Source organism: Sinohyriopsis cumingii, chromosome 13 (genome assembly GCF_028554795.1).
Source record: "Sinohyriopsis cumingii isolate HCF-2022 chromosome 13, ASM2855479v2, whole genome shotgun sequence".
NCBI lineage: Eukaryota > Metazoa > Mollusca > Bivalvia > Unionida > Unionidae > Sinohyriopsis > Sinohyriopsis cumingii.
In genome coordinates, this window is record NC_142973.1 from 6,932,826 (window position 1) to 6,956,828 (window position 24,003).

Consider the following 24,003-nt stretch of genomic DNA (forward strand, 5'->3'; position numbering starts at 1 on the left):
AAGGAGATAAAAACTTATCTACTGTGATGGATAAAAGGGAAACCTTTAAGAGGTTTTGCTGAAGAGAACCATAGTCACCAATTATCATTTTAATAAAAACGAAAAGACGAAATGTTACTATCGGCCACACGCTAATTGATTAAACCCAGATAGATCAGAACCGCTTGAGAAAACAAGGTTAGTGCTGGAAATCTACCAGTTCGCCGTATGGAACAAAAACTAAAATCGACAACTTACAAATAAACTGAGCGTAGCCAAAAATGTTATACTTGTCGTGTTGCGTGGACTAAATTTCGGCCATTCTATCAACTGAAAATACGGTTTGTGCATGATATGTGTGGTGATACAGTAAAATAATTCGACTTCTATCCTTGTCTGACATAAATGTGTCCTTTCCCAGGCACAAAATTCTACACTATCTCTTTTATCTCCGTCTTGCTCTTAATTTTATAAAACAGCACACGTGTTCCAGTGTATGAGCGTACACAGTAATGGATATATCTAAATCCAAGGTGTACAGAATAATGGAGATAGTTAACTTCAAAGCGGACATAATAAGGGAAATATATAAATTCAAAAGCATATATAGTAATGGAGATAGATAAATTGGTGAGTGTAACATGGGATTTGTAGACTGGTTCTGCGTTTCAGAAAGCCTTACTAATGTGCAAAAGTTCTGAAACAGGGATCCAAATGTGGATAGTACTTATAGATACACCAAATCAAGGAGTACTGTGTGCTTGAGTTCAATTAAAATGTCTTTAAATATGTTAGAAGTAAGCAAGATTTTACCAACTGGGTTTTGAGAAGGTTAGAAGAGGTTAATATTACCAAAAATTTGAACAGCTTTGATATTCTAATTGAGACTGGATCATCTCAAATTAACATGATCAGATGCTAATGGGTTGATAGTGATATAATATGTAGATATTGGAAAACCACACATACACTTACGCACGCACGCACACACATATCCGTTGGAAGTATGATATATAACGTAACCTAGTTCTTATTTAAATGAATTGCAAAAATGTTTGAGTCCATCTGCTTATATTGTTTTGTTATTATTACATAATATAGTGATATCCATTTTTATGATTACATAATATAGTGATATCTATTAGTATGATTACATAATATATTGATATATATTAATATGATTGCATAATATAGTGATATCCATAATTATCATTACGTAATATGTTGATATCTATTATTATGATTACATAATATATTGATAGATATTGTGATGCTAAACAAAATGCATTGGTCGCTAATGTCATTATTAAATAATATATTGGTTGCTATTGATTATATACATTCGAGATGGTTTGAGAAAACACTGTATCAAATTCAAGGTCATATAACTCATCTGACTGTTTGTGTGGTACAACGAAACCATTTTCAACCCTGGGAAAAAGTTGGTGTGATATTGCTATTAACAGCATGCCGTGAAGTATGGTATAATTGAAATGATTTAAGTATTGTAGTTTCTGCCTTATCGCCAACACTGCATGTTTGATATGTCAAATATGAAGCGAAAGATTCCAATCAGACGTGAATTTATACAATAAGAATATTACAAATGGGAAATTTGTTCGGAGTCATATTCTGCTTGTATCAAAAGCCGAAGTTTGCCTATTGACTCTAAAACCAGACTGTCTGCCAGAGCGGTATTCAATGGAGAAATTCTCGAATTTCTTTGATGTCTTTTGCTGAAGAAAAGCTCTCTACGCAAAAAAAGACAAGCATATTGACCGCATAGGAATATAATTTAATTTCTCTTGAATAACTCATTGCTTAAAAGTGATAGCAGTGTTTCATGTTTTACTTTGATGCGACAGAACAAGATTGAATCTTTTCCCTTGGTGGTGTTCTAACCTGCTTGGAAACACCACTACTACAGCAAGTTGATCATTTTAAACCTTTTTACATAAACGCCTGCTATTATTGTTACCTCATTTATAAAGGCAACCTAACGGAAAACATATCAACTTTAAGGCTTGAGCCAGCAGATCTACCACTGCCTATTAAATTTAAACTTTATTATAAAAATGGAAATTAAACGTTGTTATCAAAATAAGTGAAAACGGAAACATCGTATTGCAAATAAGGTTTGCACACTCTGAAAGTTTCCAAAGTAATTGAATTATATTTTCATACTGGTCTATCCAAATGCATTTCTAAGTCCACATATCGACTGGATAAATGATTCCGGAATTACCGAAGAGATTTTGAGAGACATTAACGTCATAAGAGTAGTATACGGCGTAGTAAGATAATTGAACAGCATGGACATTATGAGTGGTTTTTAGAAGGTATCGAGTACAAACATTTCTTTGCACTTTTCTCTCTGAAGTATGGATCTGTTAAAATGTAGCATTCATACCATTAGAATTATAGTCTTTTGAATAAAACTTGGTGAAGTCTCAAAATCATTTACATAGTTTTAAAAATGGTTGCAGAAAAAAAATCAGCAGCTTCAAAATTAGCAGACTTGCATACGCACCTACGGTTCCTGCCAAGCTGTAAACCTTTTTTTCTTTGATCAATTTGAAATGCTGCTATTGCATGGTTTATTTTTTCCTAAACTGCTTTTAAGATCATTTGTCTTTGAATCTCTTCTTCTGATGTTTAGTAAAACCCTACAGTCAAACGCACGTGTCAAACAGATACTTAAAATACTTAGAATACCATGAATTTGGTTGTACAAGTCATAATATAAAGCATGGTTACAAACAGTTACTAGAAAACTAGTCAGCATTGTTCCTAAAATAATATTGAATAGTAACTTGCGTATCCGTCTTATCACTGTCTCTCCAAGATTTTGTGTTTATTACATTAGCGGCACTTCATATTGATCAAAGAAAAAAGTCTACCCTTTTTAAGCGATAATTTATTCAAGAGAAATTAAATTATATTCCTATATGGGCAATATGCTCGTCATTTTTTGCGTAGAGAGTTTTCTTTCCACAAAAGCCATCACATATATTTGAGAATTTCTCTATTCAATACTGCTCTGGCAGACAGTCTGAGTTTAAAGTCAATAGGCAAACTTCGGCTTTTAATAAAAGCAGAATTTGACTCCGAACAAAATTCCCATTTGCAACTCTTGTAACAAATTCACTTCTGATTGGGATCTTTCGCTCCATATTTGACATATCGAACATGCAGCGTTGGCGATAACGCGGAAACTACAATACTTAAATCATTCCAATTATACTCTAATTGACGGCATGCTGCTAATAGCAATATTACACCAACTTTTTCCCATGATTGAAAATAGTTTCTCTGTATCACACAAACAGTCAAATGAGTTATATGGCTTTGACATTGATACAGCGTTTTCTCGAACCATCTCGAATGTGTATAATCAATAGCACCAAATATATGATGCAATAGTGACAATAATATATGCAGATTGACTTATTTACATTAATTTATTTAGATAAGAACGAGGATCCGTTATACATCTTGCTTCCAACGGAGGTACCAATTATATAGCTGGCTGTATAACCGCTCTGTGATGATATTACAGTACACCAACTTCCACAATGTTCGGTGTATCAATCAGCGAAGAAAATGTGTTTACAGAATAAATCTATTAATTTTCATAGGAAAGCAGTCACTGATTTGACAAATACACAATGCAAAGCATTATATGTACGTTCTAAAGTCGAAGTCCTATCATTATTGTAAAATTTCGGAACGGCGTTGTAACGGTATAGTAATGCAGTCAAAGCTCGCACTGGCAAGAATGGAGAAAAAAATCCACGCAAATCGACGTTTTTTTTTCCCTTAAAAATATATAATATAATAAAACGTAAATCTATGCTTTTGTTTTTAGTGGTTATAAGTAAATATTTCACTCGTGAAATTCAAAAAATTTGTATTGTCCCTCGCGGTTTCGTCACTTGTGACAATACAGTGATTCCATATCACTCGTGAAATATTCCCTTATATGTACCAAGTAAAGGTCGCTATCCTATATATAATGTACTCTCAACTGTAAAGTAATCGTATAATAATGTTTTAAACGTGTTAGTAAAGGTCTCTTGTATGGTATTAAATCATTCTCATTCTTAAACATGAAACGGTCTAACTGAAAATGAAATAAATCGTAAAACTTTCTACTTAATTTAGCGATGCGTTCTGTTACTTCGATGCAAATGATGCAAATTATCAGAAAGCTATAAAATCTAATTATTAAATAAAAGCAGTCAAAGTAGATTACTCTAAATCACATGCATAGGAGATTATTTAAAGCTTAAAGAGAGAGTTAAGTTAAAGTAAATAAGGGAGTTCCACAGCTGACAGGTCTGTTATGTAGGAATTATGAAACATATAATTACTAAATAGTATTCATTTTGCGATATCTTTTTAGGCGATTTAAAGTGGAAAAAACTTTCGTTTTTTGTCTTCCTTCATACAACGCCCTTCCCTGTGGCGGCGCGTGGTTGTGGCGATTGTGGTTAGGCACCAGGCGAAGGGACGCTGTCCGGAGCTTTTTTGTGTGCAGCTGCTGCAATTTCATAGTATTTCACCTCGACCCTAGAGTAACAGGGACAATTCTTCACAAAACGTATAATTAGAATATAGTGGGGGTAGAAGGATGGAAATTGACAGCTTACCTAAAAATTTTATCTGTATCAAGTAGAGTGCCACTAAAGAACATTACCCTAGGTAGGAGTGCCACTAAAGAACATTACCCTAGGTAGGAGTGCCACGAAAGAGCATTGCTCTAGGGTGCCTCGAACCATCTCGCCGCCAATGACTCCTCTTACTTTCTGCAACTCATAGGGGCATGGTTCTTTGCTTGATTAACGTATAAAGCCTGTATAATTGACATAAAAGCAGTTTTTTCATGGTCTATAGAACCTGATCCCTTGTTCAAGACAGAGAGAAACAGAAGAGATGGACGAGATCGCATAATCAGAGTCCAATAAATAATCTTGTGCCAGGTGACAGGTACGACGATTAATTTCGTATTTCTTCACCCAGATGGACAGAACCCAAAAAATGACTATAGCTAACGATAAATTTAGAAAATGAGGCTTCTCAAATAATCTCTGTTCAATTTCATGTCAACAATAATATATTTGATATATAGCACAGTTCCCTTAATTAGAAACATTATTAATTGCAATACGAAACGGTGAGGGCCCAGATTAACTAAATATCAGAAATGTTTTTCCTCCAATTGTGTCAGTTTAATATCATTCTTATCGCCTGGTCTACAATAGTTATTTTTCCTAAATATTTATAAAGTATCAAGGAAAAAATTAATCAAAACACCCGCGACTGATTTTGGAGAGACTTTTGTTACTGAGGGAAATTTAAGAATTTCTTCAAATTATAGCAATCCTCATCTTTTATTTCAAGAGTTAAATGGATCTCGGCTGTACATTTTTGAAACTGTATAATTATTTTCACCCTTTACACTTTTTCTACATTTTCTACCTCTAAGAAAAAAGTCAAATATAGTCGGAAGTATCTGAGACACGATGAATACAGATCTCAGTTTGAGGGAAAATGTTGAGAAATCGAGTGAAACCGGAACCTGACTGTTGATACCATACACAATACTGAGAATGAACAAATCAAGAAAACTATTTGTGTGAAAATTATTTGCTGTAACAGAACTCTCATATTTGGCTTCTATTTGCGCTTGGTCAAAGAGTATTTTCAACTGTTTCCCGTCTGCTTTTAGATCTAAATATTAGAGACATACTTTTTAAAAAGTGATTTTTAATCATGATTTTGGTAATTCGACAGTTCGAGTTATCTTTAATACTGGTTGAGTAAATACTTTATTGGTAATTATCTGTATTACTAGTTTTGTACATGCTATAGTATGCGTTATGTTCAATACTGTGCACATATTATAGTATTAGTTATCGTTGATACTAGTTGTGTACTTGCAGTATTATCAGTTATCATTCATACTGTATAAACACTATAGTATGAATTATCTTTAATACTAACCGTGTACATAATATAGTATGCGTTATCTTTAGTACTAGTTGTATACATAGCATAGTATGAGTTATCTTGAATACTATTGTGATCATACAATATAATTATTTATCTTTAATACTGTTCATATTTTATAATATTATTTATCTTTAATGCTGTGTCGATACGATAGTATGAGTCATTTTAAGTCTAGATTTATACATACTATATTATGAGTTATCTTTATAACTAGTTGTATATATCCTATAGTATGAATTATCTTTAATACTAGTTGTATACATACTATAGTATGAATTATATGTAATGCTAGCTGTGTACATGCTATAGTATGAACTATCTTTAATACTAGCTGTATACATGGTATAGTATGAATTATCTTTAATACTAGTTGTATACATACTATATTATGAATTACATGTAATACTAGCTGTATACATGCTATAGTATGAACTATCTTTAATACTAGCTGTATACATGCTATAGTATGAATTATCTTTAATACTAGTTGTATACATGCTATATTATGAATTACATGTAATACTAGCTGTATACATGCTATATTATGAATTACATGTAATACTAGTTGTATACATCCTATAGTAGGAATTATCTTTAATACTAGCTGTATACATGCTATAGTATGAATTATCTTTAATACGAGCTGTATACATGCTATATTATGAATTCTCTTTAATACTAGCTGTATACATGCTATATTATGAATTCTCTTTAATACTAGCTGTATACATGCTATAGTATGAATTATCTTTAATGCTAGTTGTATACATCCTATAGTATGAATTATCTTTAATACTAGCTGTATACATGCTATAGTATGAACTATCTTTAATACTAGCTGTATACATACTATAGTATGAATTATCTTTAATACTAGCTGTATACATGCTATAGTATGAATTATCTTTAATGCTAGTTGTATATATACTATAGTATGAATTATATGTAACACTAGCTGTATACATGCTATAGTATGAATTATCTTTAATACTAGTTGTATATATCCTATAGTATGAATTATCTTTAATACTAGCTGTATACATGCTATAGTATGAATTATCTTTAATACTAGCTGTATACATGCTATAGTATGAATTATATTTAATACTAGCTGTATACATGCTATAGTATGAATTATCTTTAATACTAGCTGTATACATGCTATAGTATGAATTATCTTTAATACTAGTTTTATACATGCTATAAAATGGGTTATCTTTACTACTAGTTGTGTTCATCGTTTAGCATTGGTTCTCTATGATACAAGCTGTTTGCATACTAGAGTACGAGTTATCTATAATACCACTTGTGCACATATTATTTCGGTTGATAGTTGACTCAACTTGTTCGTTTTCTTTCCTTTTGACCAAATCTTAAGTTTACTGGATAAGTACTGTATATACAAATAAAGTCAATATATAAATGTTGATACCAGAAACGTTGGTGAGTATGCAGGGATAGTTCCACAAATTCTGCCCAAACTCCCAAACCTTTACTCTATACAGTACTATTTCCTATACCGTTGTACGATCATTGTTCGGATTGTTATTTATTATACTAGTATTTCTTATAATCTGAAACCCTGATATGTGTGCAGAACCTGGAGCTATGAATACTTGCTTGTTGACAAAGAATGGAATCCTTTTTTAGCTATAAAATAGCAACGAATTTTAAAAATTACCTCTTTACATTCTTCTGCTTGGTATTTCAGATTTATCGGTTCCGTGATTCCTTGATAGTTTACAATTTGTTGGTGCTTAATTTTAACATAAATAAATTTGATTTTGGGAGAATAAGTTTCAAACGATACATTCTCTTTGCGGATTGAAATAAACTAAAAGTGAGATAGAAATTTGTCAAATGAAATTGGCTATTACATACTTATAGAATCAGTTTAGAAGGCAATTCTGTCTAGCAAAACTAAAATTAGAACTTAAAATTGAAATTGGATAATTAAACATCCAAAGCAAAGATAAGCAATGGTTCAACAGGATTTGAAGAAGTGTGATAAGAAGTAAATATATGATCAACGATTTCAAGTTTTAAAAACTGGGTTGTTTTTATCTCTCTACATGGATAAGTCTTCTACCGTGCGCTAAAAGAGAATAAAGTTACAGTAGCTATATTGAACATAATGTCGCAATTTTTCATTTTATTTTTTATTTCTCCAGGGAATGCATTTCGGGAATGTATACTGGTTCTGCAAATGACGTAAATCGGATCAGTGAATCAAATATCAATCACATGGGGATTTATCTACTGCTCTTTGATTAAATTAAATTAATTCTATTATTGTGATGAAATAAATGTTCAATATGGTTTTCTACTTCAATTGAAGGTTCTTGAAATGAGGTTCAACGATCTCTTCTGCTACAATAAGTCAGAGATCAGCAATTTGAGATGGTGCAAATAAGAACGTTGTAACGTTTCAATAGAATGTATCTCATAGCAATCAATAATTTGGACATAACTCGAAATTATAATGAAAATCAAACATTTGAAAACCCTACTCGGATTCCACGGATGGTATTGAAGTTATTCGAATGGACTTTTAGATCATTCAGATATTGCCATGGTGATTAATTACGTTTCGGAACAAATAATCACAGTGACAATGAAATTAATAGTTGAAATTCAGCCAATCAAAAACCGCAATTTAGATTTGCTTGCCAAGATTTTTCCGGATAAATTGAGAGATTCTACGATCATAACATCTGAAAATCTAAGGAAGGACGCACGACGAACGGAATGATTTTGTATCCCAGAAACAGGGTTGTAACCCATATGTCAAAGTCATGGGTAAGTATTTTCGTCTATCTACGATTTGGATTTAATGAAAGTTAATAACTGATACATCATTGTTTGTTGCATCACAGATGATTGACCTTTTATAAATAAAAAGCAAACAAGTATATCAGATATTTATTTGTTTCCTGAACGAAAGTAAAATGAATGAATCAAGCCTATCATTCATTATATTTCAGATTTATCTCATACTTAATAAAGGATAATTTTTCAGTAAGTCCAAGTGTATCGATTCTGAAGTATAAGTCAAGAAAAATACATTGCGTGTATCCCTTACTTTTTATTATTATTTTGTTTGTTTATTTTGTTAATAAACAGTATATTTAGGTGGTGACACTATGGAGTTCGTATAATATTCTTACATATAGTAAAAATAGCAGAAATGAGATGATACAGTATATAAAAGTAAGATGTCTATAACACATTTTCACTCTCAGAGTAGGAAACAACACAATCGTAAAGTGGCATTAGAGCGTTTGAAATTAAAAGAATAGCACATAACGAGAAAAAACCTGAGAGTTTGTCTTCGAATGATAATTTTAACGAAAATATCCGCTATTATACTTACATGAGGAAATGCTTTATGTTTTCGTTCATGATCTGAGACAATATGCAATTCTCAAAGAAACTTTCTAATTGTCTCAATTATTATTTTACTCCACATGCATTTCATTCTGACGCCATATTTCATATAAGATGACTTTTACAAAATATACAAGAAAGGAAAGTAATCAGGTAATACTGTATACTTCTACTTACAACTTCGTTTAGAGTAGTCGAACGACTTTGTCCGAAAACGATATGTTCCCTGGGAATAACTTGGAAGTAGTAACTGAGCGTCTTCTGCTGTGTTATGTCCGTTTGCAGTCTTCCGCTCCGCAAGAGGTATCATGAGACATGGACGATTAAGTTTAGTGTCAATCTGTTAGACGACGCTCTCTCCTAAAGAATTCAGTTATGTCTGATAGCCTTTTTGCGTCAGTGGCTAGTAACGGACTTTATATTCTTATTGTTGGAGGATGTATCTTGCCAGGTTAGCACTCGCGAAATAATAGAAGTTTATAGATTAATTCGGGGACCCGCCTAGTCGCTCCCATCGGTCGATGGCGACTGGTGGTATCTGTGGTTTAATAATAATAAAGTCGTTAATGGGGTGGGCTGATCTTTGCTGATTGAAAGCACGAATCGGATGAGAGCTAGATTGTTTCACAAACAAAAATTGATTGAACAAGTAACAAAGGAAAGTACTTGCTCGTGTTCGAAAAATAGCTCGAGGAACGGCAGTGTCAAATAAATCACTGGCACTGCCTATTTGTCATGTTCGAAAAGAAGACAATTCCATATGCAAATAATACCTGCGGAGGAGTTAGCGTTTGTATTTGATTTTTTTATTAAATCATGAACATTCCATAATTTGCCTTATGTATATATGCGCAACAGGCCTTAATATCAAATTAGCATTGATAGTAACTGTATGATGATGTTACTAATCTCATATTTCTGATGCATACCGAGACATTTTAGTGTAGTTTCCTTTTTCCTTGACGTCATGATAGTGGAACTTAATTTTTAAACAGCTATGCATCCTTCACCGGGCTCAAATTATTTTTCTTTACGAACAAAAGAGTAATTATGTTTACAAGATAATGCATGCTAGCACGGTGATAAAATGACGCTTGTAGGCTGTGCAATTCCCAGTTAGGCAGAAGAATAGAAGTACGTGGGAATGGTTCTTCTGATTTTGTTTAACAAGGTAGTTGTGCAGGTTTAAAAGGTGGGGGATTTTGTGTGAGTGTGTGGGTGTGTGTTTAATTACGAAATTGTCTGAGACTTTGAATGTCTAGTATACTTCTGATGCACAAATTAAAAAAAATTAATTCTCTCTCTCTCTCTCTCTCTCTCTCTCTCTCTCTCTCCTGACCTCCTTACTACGAATAACGTTATGCCAATGAAATTTGTGTTTTCATATGTAACTTGCGTGTGGCCTGATATATATTACATAAATAAAGTGTGTGTGTGGGTGTGTCCTTAGTAAGAAAACGTGAAGAAATTTGCTTCTGATCATGTCTAAATGGAACAAGAGTCATACTATTGTGACTATTCAGATTTGTGGGATCTGTATGGTGTTGTGGTCTCTGAATTACAAACGCTTTCTGTCAACCAATTGTGCTTAAAGTAACAAAATTTAGATATATTTTACCTTTCGAGGAAAAGCGTGCGAGTAATTAAGAATTCGTCTGCTTTATGCGCAAGTACTCCTTTAAATACTGTTAATCTGCAGTTAAAATTTCGAATTCATTTTTTTTATTTGTTTAATTCACATGTACAATTTACAAAACTTCTTTTAGTTGAAGTTTCATGTACTCGCTAATTTGTTAATTAGGAAGAAGCATCTTACACTTTGTTTATTTAGCACTTGCAAACAGGACTGGGCAAAGGTTTAGCCTTAGTCCCTCATGTCTTGTAGGCCCTAATTAGAGGCCCTTTATTCCAACATGTAATACATTCTAAGACCCTTGCCTCCTATTTTGCCGTTAATCTTGCCAAGCATGCAAGTCCTTGAGCCATTTTTCCGTTTTTATTTTCTATTATTATTGGTTAATCCTGGTCCTGGTGTTTCGAAAATTACAAATCCACTCCAGATAAACATTTTATATATTTACATGCCACCTTGTAGTTCAGACTAATTCATACAAAAGTGACCATGTATTATTTGCCTTTACTGGAATGCAATGAATATGATCTTCATAAATAAGTAAGGCAATCATGTTTTATAAAATATAAAACTGCACAAGTATATAGCTCATGAAGAAGAGATTTAAAAATGTTTAGAAAAGGCGTGTTGGCCATGTCATGATCCTAGTGGCACATGCGAACAAGCACATGTAATTTGATTTAATATCATGAAATATCACAACAAACAGTGTATGTTTTAGGGCTGCGCGGGCCCGGTGCGAAATGAGGACAATGGAACCTCAGAATCTAATATCTATATCACTGAAGAGATTCTTCAAAATATCCACACAAAAATACAAGTTTGCTATTCAAAATCAAATTTATTTTTAAATAATCTGCTTTAATTATAATCTGTTTAAAGCAAATTCCTAAATTTTCGGGTCCTTCTAGCTTGCCGGCCCGGTGCAATCGCGCCTTTGGCATCTCGCTAAGGCCGCTACTGTAATAAAATTGTTCCGCTTTTGATTTTATGTATACATGCATATGATGCAATAATAAATGAGTTAAAGTATAAAATGTACGTGTCGAAGAGACTTTGTATGTTTTATATTTGATATATAACGAAGTGTCCTCTTTAAAAAGTATCCCTCTTTGCCACACCCAACTAAAATAATAATACGCCAGTAGACCCAAGGCTATGCATTTCACTTTAAATCAAGTGTATTTGAACAGTGTAAACTATGATCTGTCGGTGCTATATGCGACGACAGATCAGGTTTACGTTGTATGTAGTCCAGTGCGAATTATACATAGATACATACAATTATGTATTCTGACTAAGAGCGTATTATAATGGACCGTTCCATTTAATGTAAATTGATTTCGTATTAACCAATTAGATATGTTTACTGAATCACGTGACATACACATAGCAACCTTCAAATCAAGGTATGACCAAAGCAGGACATGGTGGTTCCCAATACTGGATTTTCACTAGGTCCGTTTTTGGTCTCCCATTAAGCTATGGCATGCAATTCCTGAAAGATCTGTACACAATCTGCCCTCGAGTGAAGCTTGATGTATTTTAGTTGAGAATGTTTGAACATCGTGTGCATGCACTGATGGGTGTGGAAAGCGCTATTGCAAATTAGTGCTAATATTAATAATCTACCTCATTCGTCGTCGCAAGCCACGAGCGACAAATACGCGACGCTCCTTTAATATGCATGGCTTTCTTTATGGAAATTTCCGCTCAACCAATCATAGTGAGCGGGAGCACACATTTCTTGTCGTTTGACCCAACAAGACATTTCATGCTGTTTGAATGGGCCTATAAAAGGTTTTCTTGCAAGCACAGCACAGACATTTATTTATCGATAAAATGAGCACTTTCATTGGTGTGTCATAGACTGTTGCCTTTCTATGACATGTTTTATTCAGTACTCAAGAAAAACGAGGAAATCTCAGTACAGGTCAAGGAAGGCGATACAGTAATGTAGCTCTTTATCGTTCGTGCCTTGCGACAATGGCAAGGCAAACTTAATAAGTTCCGGTGTTTTTCCAGATTGATACTTGTATTTAGGCAACACGCAAGATATACTTACCTCTGTAATTGGACAACTTCACAAAGTGCAAAACTACACTCTTTGGAACTAAGATTTGACAACGGTAATGTTTCACTAAGCATGGAAAATTTAATGTTTTGCAGAAACACACTTTAACACGTTTTTGTTTTGTTTTTTTGTTTTTTTTACCGAGAATTTTACTCAGCTAAAGTTGCAAGCTACAACAGTGAGCAAAGTAATGGGATCGAGTGTTTGAAATTCTTTTGTTTCTCGCAACATGCAAACATATCCTTTGATCTTCTCGGCGTAGGGATGATATCAAGATATTAGGTGTGCTTACTTAGTGGCCATGGTGCGGGGTACTATAGAGATCCTATTCTATCAATCAACAGCCGGGCGTGATTCACTCCCGACTGTTGTTTGAAAACCTTTGCCTCTTCATCTTGCCAATGCATATATACTAGTACAGACTGGAGTGTCCTTAGTTATTTCAACTCAAACATAAATGCAATATCTTAAAGCCAAAATGGCGAGCGTCGGTCAATTTCTATTCTAGCTCACGACTCTTTTCAGCAAATCCACAAAATCAGGTCAGGTCCTATAAAACAACGTCACTTCTATGGTGTTGGGGAACATATCCTAAAGCACAGTGTGATATTATCCTTGCTCATACTTTTTTCTATTTAAAATTGAAGGTATTCTCTGTTAATCAACGCTGATTACTCACCAGCAAATCCCACAAGGCAAACATAAATGGTAAACATCCGCTTTCTTGTCTTTTTTCTTTCTTTTGTTTTTTGGACTTGATATATGTCATAAGTTAAATCATGTTACACCCCATTAGCTTATCTTTTATCACCCTTGCCTTCATCATACACAAAATATTTACCCTGACGTTCCCATTAGATGACAATAATAACACACAACCAGTACTGATTAGGGATCGTCCAAAATTATCGCTCTCCACCCACCTCATTACCACTCTAAAATAACAACGTTGAAGGCAAAAAGAATAGTCTGTAGGAACAAGCTCGTTTTCCTCTATCTATGTAGCCTTTTCTTAGCTGAATCATATGCACCACAACCAAATCCGGTCCCAAGAACTATCAAGTTTATTTGCGGGGTCTGCAACAAAGTCTGTAAATGGACAACACCTTATGTGTGTGCTGTGACTCATGCGAATATGGTATCACCAAGAGTGTATGGGTATGCCAGATGCCGTGTTCAAAACCTGCCACAATGTAAGCTGAGAATTTATTCAGTGTGGTTTGCCAAACCTCTGCACTGGAATATTTGACAATTTTGTCTTTGATACCAGTAATAGTTACCAATACCTTAGCGACAGTACCCAAGCAGACAGTGAGATAAGTTTTAACAACCCAACTGCTACTTCATCTCCACACAAGCAGAGAAGTACCTCTACAACACATGGTCCCACTCGAATTAGAACTGACTTGCCCATGAGAATCCTAGTAATTAATTGTCAGTCTCTAAAGGGGCCTGTAAAGAAGTGGCTACTAAGCAATATGATCTCCTCTACCAAAGCTACCATTGTTATTGGTATGGAATCATGGCAATACAGCAACATACATTCATCTGAAGTATTCACATCAAATTTCAGGCCCTACAGCAAAGATCGTCCAGAGGATCGATCCCATCGGGGTGGTGTATTTGTCTTAGTATCAGACCTGTACTTCAGCTGCGAGCCAGACGAACTTAAGGCAGATAATAACTTTGAGTTAGTTTGGGCCAAAAAGTAAGGTTAAAGGGGCATCAGACCTATACGTTGGTGCCCTCTACAAACCTCCGTCCTTAACTTTACCAAACTACCTTCACACATGCCTTACAATAACACTGGACAACAAATTTTTACAAAAGTCATGTTACTGAAATAAAATTAGTCAATTCTTATCAATTTTTATGTGCTGAACACGAATATGACAGTCAAATTGCAAAATTGGCTCTAGTTTTTTTGTAATCTGCAAGAAATTAATGTTTACATAACGAAATGCATTCCAATAGTAAAAGGTCAACTGTAATAGCCTACCTATAAAAAATCAAGTCATTGACTACATCTTAGATTTCTTCGCCTGTCTCTTGTACAGCTGTTCGGGAGCATCTCTGAGGAGTGTCCAGCAGTAGTCAGCCAGCATTGTAGTGGACCATTTTCCCTGGTATCTTTGTTCCATTGTTGCGATATCTTGATGAAAACGTTCGCCGTGTTCATCACTAACAATACCACAGTTGCTAGGAAAGAAATCCAAATGGGAATGAAGGAAGTGAATCTTTAGAGACATATTGCAGCCAAGTTTCTTATACTTCATCAACATGTCTTCTACTAGTTCCTTATAGTTTTCTGCCCTAACATTTCCGAGGAAGTTTGTAGAAACTAGGCGAAAAGCATTCCATGCTTGTTTCGCGTCACCTTCCAGCAAGTTGTTGAACCGGTCATCTTTGAAAAGCTCTCGAATCTGAGGACCCACAAAAACTCCCTCTTTAATCTTTGCTTCGCTGAGTCGAGGGAATTTTTCATGCAGGTATCGGAATGCTGGCAAAGTCCGGTCAATGGCTTTCACGAAGTTCTTCATCAAACCTAGTTTGATGTGAAGGGGTGGTAGCAAGATTTTCTGAGCCTCAACCAGAGCTGGGTGTTGGATATTCTTCTCTCCAATGGCTACATTCTGCCTGTGAGTCCATTCCTTCCTCATGTAGTGCATTTCCCTTGCTCGGCTATCCCACTCGCATAAGAAACACATGTATTTTGTATATCCTTGCTGCAGTCCCATTAAAAGGGCAACTACCTTCAAATCACCACAGAGGTGCCAGCTGTACTTGTTATACTCAATGGAATTCAGTAGCTGCCTTAAGTTATCGTATGTCTCTTTCATGTGGACAGCATACGCTACTGGAATAGATGGAAGAATGTTTCCATTGTGCAAAAGCACAGCCTTGAGACTCAGTTTCGAAGAGTCCACAAATAGTCTCCATTCTTGTGGGTCATGAGTGATTTTTAAAGCATTCATGAGGCCCTCAATATCGGAACAGAATATCAGGTTACTTTCCTTTCTGAAGAAAGGCTCCAATTGCTGGTGGCGCTTTCGATATGCAGTAATTGTGACATCTTCTTCTAGAAGATTCCATTGTTGGAGTCTTGATCCTAGCAATTCTGCCTTGTTCTTTGATAAGTCCAAATCACGAATCAGGTCATTTAGTTCTTCCTGTGTTATTCTGTGTGGGGTTGATGATGCACCACAGTGAAAATCTGGATCACTGCATGCTGATGGACCAGGAGAAGAACAGGTCGACTCACCTTTGTCTTCGTCAGATGAATCAAGAGAATATTCTGCTGGAGGTTCTGGAATAGGAAGTCCCTCACCATGTGGAACTGGTCTCAATGCAGACGGAATGTTTGGGTAGACTATTCTCGACTTCTTTCGCTTCGTTATTCCGCCGGAAAGAGGAGGAACCAAGCAGAAGTAACAGTCATTTAGGTGGTTGCTTGGCTCTCTCCACACCATTGGGACTGCAAACGGCATTGATGACCTTTTGCAATTCAACCACTGTGAAAGCTGTGTTGTACATGTAGCACAGCATATATGCGGAGCCCAAGGCTTGTCTTGGTCACCAACCTTGCATCCGAAGTAAAGATGATATGCCTTCTTCACTTGAGAATTGATACTTTTCTTCTGGTTGGCAAATGTCACTTCCCCACAAATATAGCAAAAATTGTCCGCGGTATTAACACACTTTCGAGGCATTACTGTTCTTTATTGTACGTAAATGGATAAAATAATAAGTTTTATGTAACAGTAGCTTGAACTGTCTCGCACAACGTCTAAAATATTTTAAATGCTGAACCTATCTGATTGGGCTTTATATAGTACACTGCTTACGTCAGCTTCAGCAGCCGCCTGGCATTAGTATAATAGGCCTACACATGTATAGTACACTGCTGACGTCAACTTACTTCAGCAGCCGCATGGCATTAGTATTGCATTGCATCAGAAAATGATGCAATCAACTGTGGATGATGTGAGCATGATGGTATTATGCAATGTTACATCATTATTCCGGATGTTGCTGCAGTCCTACTGGAGAAATTTACACAGTGAAACATAGAAAATGAGGTATATGAATATCTTCAAAACGAGAGCCAATACAAATTTTTCACGGTTATATTCGTGTTCGGCACACCAAAATACTACAGATTAGGGCCTTTTCAAGTCAGTAATGATTTCACTGTTGACCAGTGTAATCACACGAGATGAGCACGTATGGCTAGGATGAGCCTTTAACCTGTCCAATATTGACTGGAATAATGAGTGTCCACTACCACAAGCCACAAACTATGCCCAAATGCCAACAGCTACTAAATATCACAAAGGACTCATTCCTAAAACAGGTTGTAGATGCAGCAACACGTATAACTGAATGTACTTCAAATATTCTTCATCTGTGTTCTTCACAAACAACAAAACACTAATCAACAAGTTTGATGTCATACCAGAAATCGCTAACCGTGAAGCAGTCTGCATAGAGGTCAGCCTATGACTAATGAAAGTGAAGAATTTACAGTAAAGTCTTCCAATACATGAATGCAGACTATGACAAAATACGTGAAGTATTGAAGTCATCACAGTAATCATTCATAAGTGAAACAGATATCCTTTCTGCAAATGATACATGACAAATGTTTGAGGAGAAGATCAAACGGTTAATGGATAAATTTATACCATCTAAGACCTTATCTGGAAACTAAATGAGCAAGCCTTAGATTGACAAATCCATCAAAGCCCAACACAGAAGACGGAACAAATTGTTTGCAAGACAGAAAACAACAGAAAAAACAAGAGATCGGAAACTATACAAGGAACCAAAAGCAAGATCACAACGCTTTGAACGGCAGACGCACTGAAGATATATTAAAAACTGGATAGAAGTTGGTAATCGAAATCGAGAAAAGCAACCAAACAAGCAAAAGAGATTTTGGAACTTCATTAAGTCCTTACGTAGAGGCATCTGTGGTGCGGCACCACTCAAGGAACACGGGTAACTACATTCAGAGGCATCCGACAAGGCTAACATACTGAATCGTCAATACCAGTGTTCACACAAGAGGATAAGAGTTATCTATCAGGCCTACATGAAGATCATTACCCACCAATGCTTGACAAAGTTAACAAAGAAGGTGTATACAGCTTGTTTCGGAAAATTAACCCAGAGAAGGCCACAGTACCAAACATGATTCCAGCAAGGATCCTGAAAGATCTAGCAGAAGAGTGTGCACCATACTTGAGTTATATTTACCAGATATTTGCCTCTCAACAGTTTATGTCCCTGATGTGTGGAAAACAGCAAACGTTACAGCTATCTTCAAAAATGGAGAAAGATTCAAGGCCACCAATTATAGACCTGTCTGCCATACATGTATCTGCTGAAAAATGCATGAACACATCATAGTCAGCAACATGATGAAACATCTAGATCGCTTCAACATTCTAACAGACTGCCAGCATGGTTTCCGTGCAAGATAAAGCTGTGAAACACAGCTCACAACCCTAGTGAATGAGCTCCACAAATCCTTATACTGAAGCAAGCAGTATAACCTTGCTGTCCTTGACATCAGTAAGGCTTTCTATAATGTCCCCCATGAAAGACTTCTCTGTAAGTTAGACCACTATGGAATCAGGGGTAATACCCAGAAATGGATCTGAGATGTCCTGACAGACAGATCACAGATAGTTATAGTAGAAGGAGAAACATCAGACCCAGTAGTGGTTGTTAGTGGGGTACCTCAAGGGAATGTTTTGGTTCCCTTCCTCATCCTGGTGTTCATCAATGATCTACCTGCGAGTGTCAAATACAACACAAGATTTTTTTGCAGATGATTGTATTGTCTACCGGGAAATAAATTCCTCCACTCGAGATTCTTCAAGAAGACCTGAACCAACTGGCCCTCTGGAATACAATTTGGGGTATGTCGTTCCACCCCAGAAAAATGCAGCATCCTAAGAGTTTACAAGAATAAATCACCAACCGAGTCCGAATATACTTTTAAGGGGCACAAATTAACCAATGAACAAGCAACACAATATCTCGGGCTTGAATTGTCCAGGGACCTGTCTTGGAAATGCACATAGACAAGATAGTGAAAGAAGGGAACAGTAACCTTGGTTTCCTGCACTGCAACCTCTACATCAACAATGAAGAAGTAAAAAATGCAGCATATTTCACTCTGATTCGACCAGGTCTTGAGTACTGCTCAACTGTGTGGAACCCACATAATAAAAATGCAATAAATAATATAGAGATGGTTCAGAGGAGAGCTGCTAGATTTACCAGAAATAAATATCGTAACGCTAGCAGTGCCAATGCAATGTTGAACCATCTCCAGTGGGAATCACTCGAATCCAGACGAACCAAGGCCTTGCTGACCATGTTGTACAAGATTGCGAACAACCTAGTGGACATACCGCGGACAAATACCTGACCCTGGCATATATCCAAACTTGGGCAAACCACAGGAAAAAGTTCCAATTAAAGTCAGCATTGACAAATTGTTTCAAGTTCAGCATCTTCCCATGTACAATAGGGACTTGGAACAAATTACCATCAATAATTGCAGAAGCTCCTGACTAGGTATCTCACAAGCATGAGCTTTCCAAAATCACATTCTAATAAACTAGTCAGCTACAAGTAATACCTAGTGATTCTCAGGGCTCTGCTGGTTGAGGTTCCTTATCTAGTCGCCGCTACGGTAGCTGGATTGGTCTGAGTATGAAGGAAGGAAAACATACACGAACACTCTTTTACTTATTTCTACCTTTCCTATCATTGCTCTTCTAACTGACCTATCAATTCCGTCTTTCCTTTATCTTTGACCGCGCACCACCCGTTGCTTAATAGTCAAGTATTACTGCTTCAAGGTATTTATAAATAGACAGATTACCAAAAACTACCTCAAACCTGTTGAGAACATTACCCTAATGAGGACGTCGCTAATTTGAATCTATCATATGAGGTTACGTTTAAACCACTTTCGGGCACATATATCGTCTGCTTGAGGTTCTATCTTTACAGTGAAAGCTGCCAAAAACTTCAACTTTTTCCAGATCATTATATTCAAAATAAAATTCAATATCAGTGAACATGGTGATTTTATCATATTTTAAAAACGTACTTATTCTTCACTCCTTTTAACATAGGTTGTGAAAGCGAAAGATGGCGTCAACCAATCAAATTGGTCTTATTGTATCCTATGTTCTACAAGCAAATTGAACTATTACTGTTCTCGCATTTAAATCTGCGTACCATAATTTGCCTTCCTCTAGACAAAATTTGTCCGACCATTTCAAATAGTTGGTAAACAATTTTGATTTCTAAATGAATGCGCTCAATCTGAGCACATTGTTTCGCATTGTGTCAATAATAGTACAATAGATACCAGCAGCACCTGGCAACTGTCGAATGCCTAAAATAGCTGTTTTAAGCCAGCATAAATATTCCTGAACTTTTCTCTTAATAAAAAAAATCAAATAGGTCAATTATAGGGACACAATATTTCTTAAGAAATTTCTCTCAACAAAATATACATTTTTAGGAGGGGAAGCTGATTGGATGATCCTGACTCATAGACATAAAAGCGATCGTTGTATCTGGACACTCTTGTGGAAGAGACTCAAACTGCCTGGAATCTTGGGCTGTAACAGTTTTGCTACATTAAAATCTTTAGATTGCTTTGTATACTCGGTCTGTCCAAATAACAGTCGAGTGAACAAGATTACAAAATACAGACGTTTGTTCAGAGGTAGGTTAGCGTACAGAGGGATTGGAAAGTCCCTACCTAGCTCACCAAATATCACCGTTCCCTATTGCTATGCAAGCATACGTATGGATTGGAAAGTCCCTACCTAGCCCACCAAATATCACGGTTCCCTGTTGCTATGTAAGCATACACAAGGATTGGAAAGTCCATACCCAGACCACCAAATATCACGGTTCCCTATTGCTATGCAAGCATACGTATGGATTGGAAAGTCCCTACCCTAGCCCACCAAATATCACGGTTCCCTATTGCTATGCAAACACACAGATGGATTGGAATGTCCCTACCCAGCCCATCAAATATCACAATTTATTACCGGTATTCAAATGAGATTCACTGAAAGATAATAAGGTCAAACGTTTTGAGCCCATTCATGGTTCTCATTCCGTAAACCACGATGCACCTATGTTTCACCATAATGTAAGAAATATCCCCTTTTAGTGGCAAAATATACTATAGTGCACTTGTGATAAAAAAAAATTGGACATATAAGCAATTTATAATAATAATAATAATAATAATAATAATAATAATTATTATCATTATTATTATTATTATTATTATTATTATTATTGTTTTTGTTGTTGTTCATGATGATGATGATGATGATGATGATGATGATAATCGCTGGATAGGATATAAACTTTCACACAACACCATATGAACAATTGAGCCATTGTTCCATCTTATTTTAGTCCCAAAGAAAGTATTTTATCTTTTTTCCCAGAGATTTGCTAACCATTGAAGAATATCACTTGCATTCGACAGAAAGCAACAGCAAAATCTAAACAGAAAATGGCATGTTTATTGAGTTCAGCCTGCTTGGTTTTGCTTAATTTGCACAATGCAATCACACGTGATAAGACCGGTTCCGGAAAGGTCATTTACACTAAAATGTCATCATTTCGGTTAGTGGAACTATTTTTAGAAACTGAATCATACCCTATTCTGATTTTTTATATGTTGTGTCCACGTTACTGACTTCTATAAGAAACACATTCCTAATGCATCTGAACTTAACAACTAATGTACTGGATTTAATCAGACAAGTTAAAAATAAAGGACGTATATAAGTAACTTAATTAGTGCAGCGATACTTTCAAAGGGAATAAATTTGCAAGTAAACTTTGTACCATGGATTTTCGTAACAACTTTTACAAACATTTTGACATTTTGTGTTAGGTACATAAATAACATTTGCATTTATATACACTAAATGCATTGAAAATGCATTGTTTCTAATTGTAACTCCATTAATTTATTGGAATTAACCTTTTTGATACTTTAAAATCGAAAATCACCCTTAACTTAAAAAGTATTAAAACGATATTTTTAACTGCCGTTATATTCGTGTATGTATGTATGTATGTATGTATGTATGTATGTATGTATGTATATATGTGTATTTGTATCACGGCTCAGCCTCCTTGGGCACTTGAGAAAGCTTGCCAGTAGCTTCCTGTGGGTGGGTGGTTCTTCCCGGACTCTTCCATAACCAAATATACTGGCTAATATGTATAGCCCATCACGTGCTGAAAATGGCATTACACGCACAAAACACACAAACATTATTTAATGAGTGTATGTGAGTGATTTCCCAAACACCCTGACGTTAAATGAGAAATCGAATGAACACAGGTATATATACTAATGCGCACAAATGTTCCTTTCTTAATTAATGCTCTATTGACGCGGACGATAATTTCAATGTCATCTTGGTTTTCATTCTGAGGTTTACAGTGACATACTAATATAAATAAAACAGGACTTCCCATATAAAGAAAATTTCAAACGGAGATTTGAATTACAGCAAGCTACAGTTGCGGATATCATTTCACAGCTATAGTTTCTAGATTAGACCACGCACGGTTAGAGAATATGGAATAAATTGTTACAAGCATCATATGGCATGGTAGTTTTTAAACTGATTGAAAAGAAAATAACAATGACAGTTATCTCACACCTGCGAATAAGAGTGAGATTTTGTGGTCCTTTTTTATTGATTCCTTGTCTGTCTGCGCCTGGCAAGCCCTGTCTGAGGAGTTTAATTATCACCATTAGCTTGTTATACTTAGACATCGTTAATACAAATATAGAGGAAATGGAGAATCGAAGCTTTTCCGTGTCATGTATCCGCAGAAGCTAGCAATCGCTTTTAAAATCGTGTAATTTTGCCTCTTATCTTCGTTTTGACGTCATTAGGGGTAGTGAACTGAAAACCCTATTGTTTTTTTTAAAGGGTATATACTGTCTTTGTTGTTAGCATTTATTCCACCCCACCCCATTGGTTCCAGTGAAAAATCATTCACTGTTTGGCTATCCCATGGTAGTAATAAGTAGGGGATCATCATCAGCAACAGCAGCAACAGCAGCGTCTCTCGGCATTCGTCTGTCTTCGGGAAACGAGGCTATAGCTTCCGGTTGTGTGACCTATCTGCACATTCGCGAGTGACTGAAGAGTCCGACCCTAGAGTAACAGTCTCTCTTGCACATGCTGCAGGTGAACGTCGATGCTTGTTGAGGCTGTTGTTTTTTCGCCTTCCTCCTGGCTCTCTTTGCAGCGAGGTTTGTGTTTCTCTCCCTCTCGGCTTTCTGAACGCCCTGTGTGACAGCTAGGCGCCAGGTGGAGCGGTCGTCAGCACAGCTCTCCCAGTCGTTGACGTTGATGTTGGCCGTCTTATGTCTTTCTTGCAGACATCTTTGTAACGCAGACGTGGCCGTCCAGTTAGTCGTGTGCCTTCTGTTAGCTCGCCGTATAGCAGGTCCTTGGGAATGCGGCCTGGGTCCATACTCTTGACGTGGCCGAGCCAGCGAAGGCGCCTCTCGTTGACAATTGAGAACATGCTGTTGGCGCGTTCCAGAACCTCTGTATTGGTTACTTTGTCCTGCCACTGGATGCGCAGAATGCGCCGCAGACATCGCATGTGGAAGCTGTTGAGTTTCCTCTCGTGGCTCGCGTATGTCGTCCATGCCTCGCTGCTGAAGATGAGTGTGATAAGCACGCAGGCCTGGTAATCACGCAGTTTGGTCTTCTCAGTGAGGTTGGGGTTGTTCCAGACCCTCTGGTTCAGTCTGGCCATAACTGCTGCTGCCTTGACAATCCTGTCGTTCTCCTCAGTATCACTTGAGAGCGAGCTT

At 36.2% G+C, this 24,003-nt stretch overlaps 1 protein-coding gene across 1 annotated transcript in view; it reads right to left on the reverse strand.

Annotated features, from left to right (window-relative positions):
• Positions 1–9,861, reverse strand: part of LOC149784902 (uncharacterized) — a 48,814-nt gene extending 38,953 nt beyond the window's left edge. Inside the window, exon 1 of the mRNA XM_089978494.1 lies at positions 9,559–9,861. The gene's annotated coding sequence lies outside the window, so the exon portion shown is untranslated. The remainder of the gene's footprint in view (positions 1–9,558) is intronic.
• Between the last annotated feature and the right edge of the window lie 14,142 nt (positions 9,862–24,003).